This window comes from Camelus dromedarius, chromosome 7 (assembly GCF_036321535.1).
Source record: "Camelus dromedarius isolate mCamDro1 chromosome 7, mCamDro1.pat, whole genome shotgun sequence".
Taxonomy (NCBI): Eukaryota; Metazoa; Chordata; class Mammalia; order Artiodactyla; family Camelidae; genus Camelus; species Camelus dromedarius.
Window position 1 is genome coordinate 48,590,698 of NC_087442.1, and position 12,130 is coordinate 48,602,827.

Here is a 12,130-nt window from a genome sequence, read left to right on the forward strand (position 1 = left end):
CTGAAAAATAATTTCATAGTGTATAAATTTTATGGTATTTTAAGTAAACATTGCAACCACATTTACTTAAATGTAAATATTTAAATATAATGTTTACCATAATTTAATTGGTAGGCTTAATTTAAAAAAAAACAGACCAACAGATAAGCAACAACAAAAAATACAGCAGTAAGTAAATGTTTAAGGGACTCCATAGGTAATCTGACCAAGATTTTAATTTTAACTTCTTATGTACCTATGTAACATATGGTAACTCATTTTCTTTCTGCAAAAAATGAGATAATAGCACCCATCTCAGTATGTTATTGTAAGCATTCAATAATTAGCAAAATGCCTAGCACAAAGGTCACAAAAATGTCATGTGATTAAACCATAAGATAAATTTTAATTACTCTGGCCATCTTTTCTGTTATTGCTTCCAACCCTGTGAAGCAAATGATCACCTTAGTAAGAGTCTCACCCAGAATCCTCCCCTACAATCAATCCTCCCCTGCTCTGCAATCATTTTTCATAAGTTCGACTTACCCACTCAACACCACATGAGATTGCTTGGATTAAGAAAATTTCCCTCAGCATTTCTATTTTTCCTAAGCCATCTTTGTATCTTTATCACCTCTTTGACAAAACTAGCTCCCCAGTTTTTCTTTTCTTTTTAAATAACCAACAGAGCTCTTTCTTCTAATTCTCCTGACTCGCAGGGAAAAGAGCAGAATCCTCTTTGCTCCCTAGGGCAATGTGTAGCTCACTGCTCTCTACCATTTCTTTACAATAGGCTCCTGTGTGAAATTGATAAGATTTGCTCTCTGATCTTCTTCCTTTAATTTTATACTGTGAAATTCAGGGACCTTGTCAATACTCTTTAATATTTCTTTCTTAATCTTTCCATTCACTGTCATTCTGCTCTATGATTTCAATAGCTGTGTGATATCAGTGAATCCATATGTGCCTTACAAGTAACCAAATCTTCTTATACTTTGTTTTTTCTTTGTTTCTGAACATTACTAGAAAATTTTCAGAACCATACACTGGCAGAGACTGACTGTTCACCAGCATTTCCTCTTCTTCAGCATGCAGGTAGATGATATTTTCCAGCCTCCCTTTCTCTAAGTGATTGAGTTTTGGCCAATGCAAAATGAGTGATGTATACCCTGTATAGGCCTAAGTCATAAAATCTTCCTGTATATAATTGTGCATTCTTTTACCCATCACCCATTTAATGCTGATGAATACATTAAAATTAGAAGCCAAGAAGGTAGAACTATGAAATAGAAGATGCCTGGAACTATAAATCACTACTGAGAGGGGAGGCACCTACTAAGTTGGAATTTGGATATTATGTGACTAAGCAAGAACGTCTTATGCGTAAGTTATTGTCCATTTGGGGGGTTGAAGATTACAGTAACTGGCATTACCTGGACTAATGCATATACCAATTGTTTACATGAGGAATATACATTATTCAAGATTAAGTAAGAATGGACTGATATTTATGAGCCATTTTATTCCATTTTTAGCTTTTAATGTTATCTATTTATACCTATTTTTATTTTTTTAATTAAAAAAATTTAATTGACATACAGTGAGTTATAACGTGTCAACTTCTGGTGTATAGCACAATGTCCCAGCCATGCATATACATACAAATATTCATTTTTATATTCTTTTTCATTATAGATTACTATGAGATATTGAATATAGTTCCCTGTGCTATATAGAAGAAACTTGTTTTTTTAATCTATTTTTATATATAGTGGCTAACATTTGCAAATCTCAAACTGCCAAATTTATCCGTTCCTAATTCCTTCTGCTCAGTAACCATAAGATTGTTTACTATGTCTGTGAGTCTGTTTCTGTTTTGTGGATGAGTTCACAGTGTCCTTTTTTCTTTTCTTTATTTTTTAGATTCCACATATGAGTGATATCATATGGTATTTTTCTTTCTCTTTCTGGCTTACTTCACTTAGAATGACAATCTCCAGCTCCACCCATGTTGCTGCAAATGGCATTATTTTATTATTATTTTATGGCTGAGTAGTATTCCATTGTATAAATATACCACAACTTCTTTATCTAGTCATCTGTCGACAGACATTTAGGTTGTTTCCGTGTCTTGGCTGTTATAAATAGTGCTGCTATGAACATTGGGGTGCAGGTGTCTTTTTGAATTAGAGTTCCCTCTGGATATATGCCCAGCAGTGGGATTACTAGATCATATTGTAAGTCTATTTTTAGTCTTTTGAGGAATCTCCATGCTGTTTTCCGTAATGGCTGCGCCAGACTACATTTCCACCAGCAGTGTAGGAGGGCTCCGTTTTCTCCACACCCTCTCCAGCATTTATCATTTGTGGACTTTTGAATGATGGCCGTTCTGACTGGTGTGAGGTGATACTTCATTGTAGTTTTGATGTGCATTTATCTGATAATTAGTGATATTGAGTATTGTTTCTTGTGCCTATTGGCCATTTGTATATATTCATTGGAGAATTGCTTGTTTAGGTCTTCTGCCCATTTTTGGATTGGGTTGTTTTTTTGTTGTTATTAAGTTCTATGAGCTTTTTATATATTCTGAAAATTAAGCCCTTGTCAGTTGCGTCATTTGCAAATATTTTCTCCCATTCCATAGGTTGTCATTTTGTTTTGCTTATGGCTTCCTTTGCTGTGCAAAAACTTACACGTTTAATTCATTTTGTTCATTTTTAATTGATTTCTACTTTATTGACTTTTAGAGCTTAGTTTGGAAATTGGTGATGAAGTCCTTGTGAGATCAAGGTAGAGAAATTCAAGAGGAAAGAACAGTTATGTGCAACAAATGGAGAATTAAATTGACAAGTGTGTTAAAAAAAATCACAAATTGTATAGTGGAGGAAACTGATAGGACATAAAGTTGCAGTATGGCAAGATCATGAAGAGTCACTTATATTAGGCAAAAAATTAGTGATGTGGTAATCAGGCAGAGTCAAGGAAAATGGCTCAATTTTGTACCCAAGTACTTTCTGCCTGCGTCTATAACTACATTATGTCATAATTTTATGTCTGTTAAAAGTTACTTTCTGAGGCTTAGCTCTAATATGTCAGTGGTTCTAAATTGACCACAGAATGAATTCAAAATCTTTGTTTAACTTGCCCTGGTTCCTGTTTCACCCTCCTGCACAGCTCTTACCCTAGGACTGGGTGCTCAGCTTCCTTGGCATTATTGATATTTTGGGCTGGATAATTATTTGTTGTAAGGGTTGTCCTGTACATTGTAGGATGTTTAGTGGCATCTCTGGCTTCTATCCACTAGATGACAGTAGCACTCTCCCCACTGCCCCACTTGTGGTAATAAATTGTCTACAGACATTGCCATATGTCCCCTGGGAGACAAAATCATCCTCAGTTGAGAAAAACTTTCCTTGGTATCTTATCACCATATTTTGAGGGGTTCTTATCTTTTTTTTTTTTTTTTTTTTTTTTTGCAGTTTATCTTTTTTGTGGATCTTGTCTTGTTTTCTTCTTTCTTGGTTAACCTCTTCAGCTTATTTGGTTAGATCCTCCTGCAGCTTTCTGAGATAGAATGCATGGGTGGTAAAATTACTGAAAATTTGCATGTCTTTATCTTGGGCTACTCTACTTCATTCAATAGCGTGACTAGATATACAATGCTTAGTTGAAAATCAGGTTCTTTGAGAATTTTGAAGGTATTCCTACACTGTGTTCTACCTTCCAGCACTCTATTGAGAAGTCTGATGTCAATCTGATTGCTGAATGTAGTCTCTTTTTACTTCTTTTGGGAAGCTTCCAGAATTTTCTTTGTCCCCATGTGTTCTGAAATTTCACAGTGATATGCTTTTGTGTAGGTCTTATGTAACCTTTGTGCTTAGCATTTAGTGACCCCTCTTAATGTAGAAATTCATATGCTTCATCTTGGAAAAAATTTTAAATGTTTCTCTGATAATTTTCTCTTTTTCATCTTCATCTTCCTTTCTGGAATTCTAAATGTTCAATATTTTAGGTCCTGGAATAATATCCTAGTCTTTTCTATTCCTTTTTCCTGCTTTTTGAGAGATTTCTTCAACTTTGTTTTAACCTTTCTATTGAACTTTCCTTTTGTACTGTCATAATTCTACTTTCCAATACTTTTATTTTTCTCTGTGCATGACATTTAAGAAAACTACCTCATGTTCTCATTTTATGAGTATAATAACCCTCACCTATCTAAATTTCTAAAGTGCCAGTTAAAAAAAGTCTCCTGCTCTTCTGCTTCTTTGCTGAGATCCTTTTGTTCCTTTTGTTTACTTCAGTCTTTATTCTTTGTGTTAGAGGCTTTCTTCAAATGCCTGTTTGTACATGACTTTCCATTCAGATTTTAGAAATAGATATCAAAAATTGATTGAAGGTATATGTGGGTATATGGGTCTTGTCAAGTGGTAGAATTGACTGTGAGGTACTTAATTTTGTTTTACTGATGTTTGTCAGTATCTGCTATTCTATTTTAGTACATTACACAGAGAATATCCATTCATCCTCCTGCCTGGAATATATCAGCCTATCTATAAGCATTCTTAGAGCAAACTGGGAATAAGTGGCTGGGTTTCAATGATAATTACTGAATACCCTTATTTTCCATGTGGTGTCATTGCCCTTCACGATGTTCAGTGTTCTTGAATCCACCACATTAGAGAAGGGGCAGTGCTCCGACTGCAAATGTTTGGGAAGATGACCTGAGGAATCTAATGATTTCTTCCATGGTTAACCAATTCTCTTGATTTGCACCCCACCATATATCCCTAGTTCTCAAGGTACCTGGGTGATGCCTTCAGTTCCTGCTTCTTACTATGGTTCCATGACAAAATATTCTACTTCTGTTGCTTTCCTAATTGAGAGTATAGTTTTCAGCTTTGATGCACTAAGCTCTTTATCACATATAGCAGGTTGGATAATGACCCCAAAAGATATCTAAGACCAAATCCATGGAACCTGGGAATGTAACTTTACATGGCAAAAGGGGGCATTGCAGATGTTATAAAGTTAAAGATCTTGAGGTGGGTAGATTATCCTGAATTATACAGGTGGTCCCTAAATGTAATCACAAATTTTCTTGTAAGAGAGCCTGAGGGAGACTTGACCACAGAAGAGGAAGAAGGTAATGTGATGATGGAAACAGAGATTTGAAGATACTTTGCTGCTAGCTTTGAAGAGGGAGGGAGGGGCCATGAACCAAAGAATGCAAGGAATGTAGCTCCAGAACCTGAAATGGTACAAATGACAGAGTTTACCACAGAACCTCCCAAGGGAGCATGGTCCTGCCAGCACCTAGTGAAACCATTTTGGATTTCTGACCTTCAGAATTGTGAAAGAATAAGGGTGTGTTGTTTTAAGCCATCAAGCTTGTTGTAATTGTTCAAAGCAGTCATAGGAGATGAACACACTAGCCATCTACCTGCTTCCTAGCTTCCAAAACTGTGTGGAAGTCAGTTCCTTCTCACATTGTCTTTATAGTCATGCACTACGTCCTTTTAGTCTTTCTTATCCTTTTTGTGGGAGTTTGGGTAAGAGAAATACTTTACACCTTTTTCATCCTTTATGTATTTTTGTCTAAGTTTTCTTTGTTTACTTTAGAGGTGTCCAAATAGTGCCTTGAATATGTAATTCATTGAAAATGATTGTTGGATAATAAGTGTACATTTTTGTTTGTATTTTGTGGGGTTTTGGGTTTTTGATGAACTTTGGCTGTTTATGTTAGCATTCAGCATTTGTTATTGGGGAGGTAGACATAAATAGAAAAACTATCGGATGTAAGACAAGAATGCTACAATTTTCAGTGACATTCAACATTGTTTTGGAGCTATTAGTAAATACAGTTAGGCAAGAAACATGAAATAACTGGTATAGATATTGGAAAAAATAAAAATTATCTCCATACACTAATATTATGACTATATACTTAGAATACTTGGGTTCTACTCTTATAATATTAATAATAACAAAATACTGCAATTGCATACAAAAAGATCTCTTGGACATAGATTGCCAATTTTGATTCATCAAATATACAGCATATAATATAAAATAAGTACACCCAATGAGTTTGATGGAATGAAAGTGAATATTTTAAAAAGGTAGTATGAAAAAAAAAATGTCTATCAAAATCAACTAGCTGAAAAAAAAAAATCAAGTGAGTCTACCAGAATAGGAATAGAGGATTGACATTAGAAACTTAGTTGAGGTGATACTCTTGCTTAGGTAATAACTAGTGAACTGATTAGTGAACAATTAGTGGACTGATATCTGAAAAGATTACGAAGAAATAGCACAGAAAGACAAAACCAAAAATGTGAAAGAGAAGTGACAGAGGATTGAGTGAAAAGTTCTATCTCTAATAGTACTCTAGACAGAAAGAATAAGGAGGACAAGAAGCAACATTAGAAGAGAAAAATACTGCAATTTTATAGAATTTATGAAAGACAAACACCCTTATGTTTAGAATATCCAATGAATCCCTAAATATGAAAAGGTAATCTAAAGAAGAACAAATCAGGGAAATGTAAATCCAAATTAAAACAAGATACTATTTATTGTACCTACTGAATTGTTAAAAAATGTAAAAGCCTGAGTACAGCAAGGGCTGGTAAGACAGGAGCAGTGAGAACTCTCAACCTGCTGGTAGACTCTAAGTTGATACGGCTATTGTGGAAGGCATTTGGGCAGTATCAATAAAAATTGAAACTGTATGGACAATTTGACCTCTAAATCCTAATTTTTGAATTTAACCTACAGAAATGAAAGCACCAGTATGCAATGTCCATATGCAATGTTATTTCAACATTTTTTTGTAGAGGCAAAAATTGAAGGAGGAAGAAAAGGAGAGAAGGAGAGGTTGTGATGACTAAAGAATTGTTTATAATATGGTCCCACTTATGTAAAGATTCATGAATTGATATGAATACATGAAGCGGTTCATAAAAAGGCCATCTCAAGTATTCATGGTGATTATCTCAGTGGGTTGGACTCTCTTCTTTACTCTTTCATGCATTGTTAAAAGTTTGTCAAACATGCATTGTAAAAACATAAAATAACAAAATTATCTTTTCTTGTGGAAAAATAAGGAAGAAAACAAAAATGAATATTTTATCAGGTCTAATATTACTTTTTTGCTTATGTTGATGTGAAGCAAGTTTAATTCTGTTCAACCCCTTATGTAATTAAAAATGGATCTAATCTTATAAATGAGTAAACAATCTTTAACTTGATTAATAAATATTTACAGTCATGAATCACCTTTCAAGGGCAAAAAGAACAGAGACAAATTTTGTGAAATAGTTGAATATACCTAGTGATGGTTTTACTTATTTGGCAAAGAAAAAGCTGCTTCAGAACAAAAGTCACATTCACATCCCTTGACATCCACAAAGCCATTGACACATTCATTTATCAATTCAAATTTAAGCTCCATTGCAATGTACATGCGATGAGGCCAAAGGCTTCATTTATCTTGTTTTCAATCTTTTGCACAGTGTCTAGCGTAGTGGCTACCTCATCACAGAAGCTCAACCAGTATTTACTAAAGGAGGGAGTGTATCTACACACTCATACAAGACATAATTTTTGTCTTTTGTTACTCTTTTGTTATTTAATATTCATTTTAAATTTCTCCCACAAGTATTTGTTTAGTAATTATGATGTTCAGAGGAGTTAATAAATATTAGGGTTAATAAAAACAAATACTAATTTAGTATTTCTACATGTCAAGCATTGTTCTAAAGGCTATATGTGTATTCACTCATTTAATCTTCTCAGCCAATATTATCCCCATTTTACAAATGGTAACACTGAAGCACTTGATTTGTCTAGGGTTTGAGCTACTGAGTTGCAGATGCAGGGTTTGAGTCCAGGTGTTCTAGCTCCACAGTCAAACTTTTCCTCTAGTCATTTATGTCATCTCTGACAATACAAAAATATCAGCAATTCTAGACTCACTCATAACTGATACACATTGATTTTATTTTCTCTGCTAAGATTTGTTTCATTTCTACTTAGGCAGCATCAGAGCTGTGCAGTGCCTACAGGTGGTTGGTTTGGGCAGAGTATAGGACAGATGTGAACAATATGCCATGCAAGCCAGATGTACAGAGATAATTAACAGGAGAAAAAACAAATGATGCCATGAGTCTAGGGCAAAAAGGGGCACAGGCCAGAGGGCAGGTATGAGGACAGATTTGAGAGGATGAGGATTGACTATGGTCAGAATGAGTGGGCAGACGCATAGGCCAATGTACACCAAAACGCAAACCAGAATAGCAAGAAAGAGAAAGAACTCAGCCGAGGAAAATTGCTGGGACTTAAGTACCAGTTCTGGGTAATAGCAAGAATCAGAACTGCAGGAGACTGGCAATAGGTGTTCCGGCTCCAGCAGCAACAAAGAGACTGATGCAGAGCCAAAGGTTTTCTGAAATGCAACCTACTGTACACACTTAGCCTGAGGTAAAAATTGGCTTTGGAGGGCAAGTATGTCTGAGAGAGGAGGTGCCATTGTCAGCAACACTTGGATGGAGTGCAGAATTGAGGAAACAGCAAGCAAAGCATGTTTTTCTGTAGATTTAAATTTTGTTTATTTTTATCTTTAAAATATTTACTGAGGAATGTGTGTTAACTGATAAGCAAAAAAGAAATGTTACAATTCCAACACTCAAAGATATTACTATTAAGACTCTCATGCTCTACCGACTGAGCTAGCCTGGCAACTGTAAAGATATTACTATTAAAAAGTGGTGTGAAATCTTGTGTGCTTAAAAACATGCTATGAAACTTTTCAAATGCACAGAAGTAGAAAGATTAGTGTGATGTGATGTGCTCTCATGAACTCATCACTTAGCTTCAATATTCTACCATTTCTTGTTTCTTCTGTTCCCTCCTACATATTACACATATGTGCATGTGCACACACACACACACACACACACAGAACAGAAAAGACTATCATACCATTCAGAAACCTCATAAATGTCCTTCTTTTAATACTATAATCATCAATAAATTGCCATGCTTAAAAATAAATTTAAATAATGCTGTTTTCTATCTTCGTAACATTTTCTGGATATATCATTTATAACTACATTTACTTATGCTTAGCTTGTTTCCAGTTTTTTTAAATAAATTAAAATGCTGCCCTGATATATACAGTGTACACAGTATTTTTTTCAAGTTGATTATTTTAAGGGGTCTCATTGTATAGGTGTATAATCTTTGAATATTACTAATATTAGACATTTAAATGTTTATGAACCAAGAAACATTTGCCAGTGCAAATGAGGAATGTATCTAAAAGTATGAGAAATGTATCTAAAAGTATGAGGAATGTATCTAAAAGTAAAAGACTGATTTTAGAGGGGGAGAGTATCACTTAAGTGGTAGGGCACATGCTTAGCATGCATGAGGTCCTGGGTTCAATCCCCAGTACCTTCACTGAAAAACCAAACAAATAAATAAACCTATTCACCTCCCCGCATAAAAAAAATAAATAAATAAAAAGGAAAAAAAGCCTGACTTCATAAACTACACATTTCTTTTTGCATTATATATTGATATGTGTATTTTTCTAGGCATACTTCACAAAGAAAAAAACTGCACTCCAAAAATAATGTATGTAATAGCTTATTTAATTTTCTAAGACTTCCAAAACCAGCGAGATTTATATCCATTAAATATGAATTTGTACCTGAATTATTTTATTGCTCGGTATTGTTGTCACTTCATGGTTGGTTATTTTCAATTTTTGGATATTTAGTATTTGAGTAGGTTAGATAATGGTTTGATAGCTTACAAAAACCTTAAAAACCAGCCTCTAGAGCTTTAAGTAATTTGCATTTATATTCAACCTCATTTCAAAAAATAAAACTATGTGATAGTAAAATGAAGTATATAAAATATCATTTGGTCTGATGTCTGTGTTTTTATTTTTCCAAAGATAATTTATCTCTGACTGTCAATGCTTTATGCTTCAAAAAGCTTTGCTAACAATGTCAATTGGTAGGGGGGTATTCAGCATGCTCAAATGTTTTTCTGAATAATAAAAACGCCAAAAATAGAATCTAGCAATGAAAGTCAACAGAGAGGGAGTGATGGAAAGAGGGAAGTCAGGCAAATTGGTTTATATTTTGCATAACTGAAGAGCCAGATGGTTTAACTGGATTTTTATTTTCAGAACCGCCCACTGCAGGATTTTAACTAAGTCTTAAGTCAAATACAGTCTTCCAAATCAAGTTTAACAGTGTCTAGACCAGAGCCCATTACCTTATCCAGGCATTCCCAGGTTCCTTATCATTGTGGTGCTGCCAGACCTGTCTGCCATCCACATTTTTTCTGGAAATCTTCCCTGTTTATACCAGTTTAGAAACAATTTTCCTTATAATTCTCTACCTTTTCCAGGTAGAGATGAGATAAAGGAATAGATAGGGTACATGTTCAGGAAATGTTCAAGATTCTACTTTTGGCTTTTCTCATCTAATCTAATCTAGTATCAATTTGGCAGTAATATTTAATCTGTCTTACCCAATTGTCACTTTTATTCCATTTTGAAGTTTCTTGTAATGACCATCTTGCTTGTCAAAAAGAGGCAGAAAATTGATCCAAAGGCATACTAGAGATGTATTTCATATTTCACTGTTCACTCTTAGGGAACATTTGCTTTTATATTGTTTTTAGTCATCAGTCTCATAAAATTATGATCTAAATTAAAGCATATAAGTTTTATAAAACAGATTGTTCATAAAACAATTGCTTTCTTGCTGATGTCTTTTGAAATTCTTCATTTGATACTCCAAAAGAATCCCAACTGTCCCTTTCCTAATTTTAAAAATTTGTGGTTTTTTTTTTTCATTTTTTGCATCCTTTTTATCTTTAACATGTTTAAATTCTGGCAAAGAATCAGAAGTTAAATGGCCAAATTCCTCAAGAAAGTCTGTGCTTTTGGTATTTCCTGACCAACAAGAAACATGTTGGACCACAAGTCTAGCCAGAAAAAACAAATGGCTGCTGAAAATGATCCAGTTCAGTTTTGTAGGTCCAGCCTGGAGAGGGATTCTCAGCCTCAGGTTAACATCCAAACATTAAAGTATATGTGAAAATGAAAGCAAATCTACTAGGGCTTGATCATCATCAGTTAAACCCAAAGAGCTGACTGGTGAAATATATGCATAATTTAATTTCAGTTGGCTAAAACTGAATGCTTTTATTGAGTCACTTTTCTAAAGAATTTTGCAATAAACCAGTTTTATATCAGAACGTCATGAAGGAATTGACTTTGGCATCTGCTGCTTTGGACTTCTATCTCTTCTCATATCTCCTTTAAGGAATCTGGCTTGGATTTGCCCAATTAGCTTTCTCTGCTTCAGTCTGCTTTTTACAATCTATTCACTGCTTGAGTTGCTGGCCCATTCGGGAGTATCAGACAGCACTGCCCTGCTCTGGCCTCCACATTTGGGTACCTCCCAGTGTAGTCACATTCCCCCTGGAATACAACAACTACAATAGCATTACAAATGTCAGACTTGGATTAATTTTGCTGACTCAGTTTAGAATTGGACTGAAAGAAATAGAGCTACCATTAACAAAATATTCTATGTTCTATTACACTTTGGGATGAGGCTTAGACTAACGATGTGTATCATTTTACATATAGGAAGAAGAGCCCCTTGAGCCTGAGATACTGGTGTGCCTAAATGATAAAGGAATTCGCTTTTGGCTTTTGCATATAAGTCCTGGCACTGCACTGCATGATCCTCTTAAACAGAAGGTAAGTGTGACAGTATCATTTCTAGATAATTCAGCTCTGAATTACCTTTAAGCCTTTTTCTTTTTGGTTCTATATATTCAGAAAAAATTATTCCAAATTTATATTTTGCTGTATCTAACTATTTTAAGAGGAGCAGTAATGAAAAATCAAGTGGAATGATCCTGGGTTACAAACTTCCTGGTTAAGTAATTAGGCTGTGAAGTAACAGAATTGAAGTTAATAGGCCGTTTCTGCCACATACCAGCTGTGTGACTTGGGGTAAATTATTTAATCTCTCTTAAATTCAATTTATCTGTTGACAGAATGAGTATAAAAATAGCACTTAATTGTTGTGAGTATTAAAGAAGTTAATCCATATGA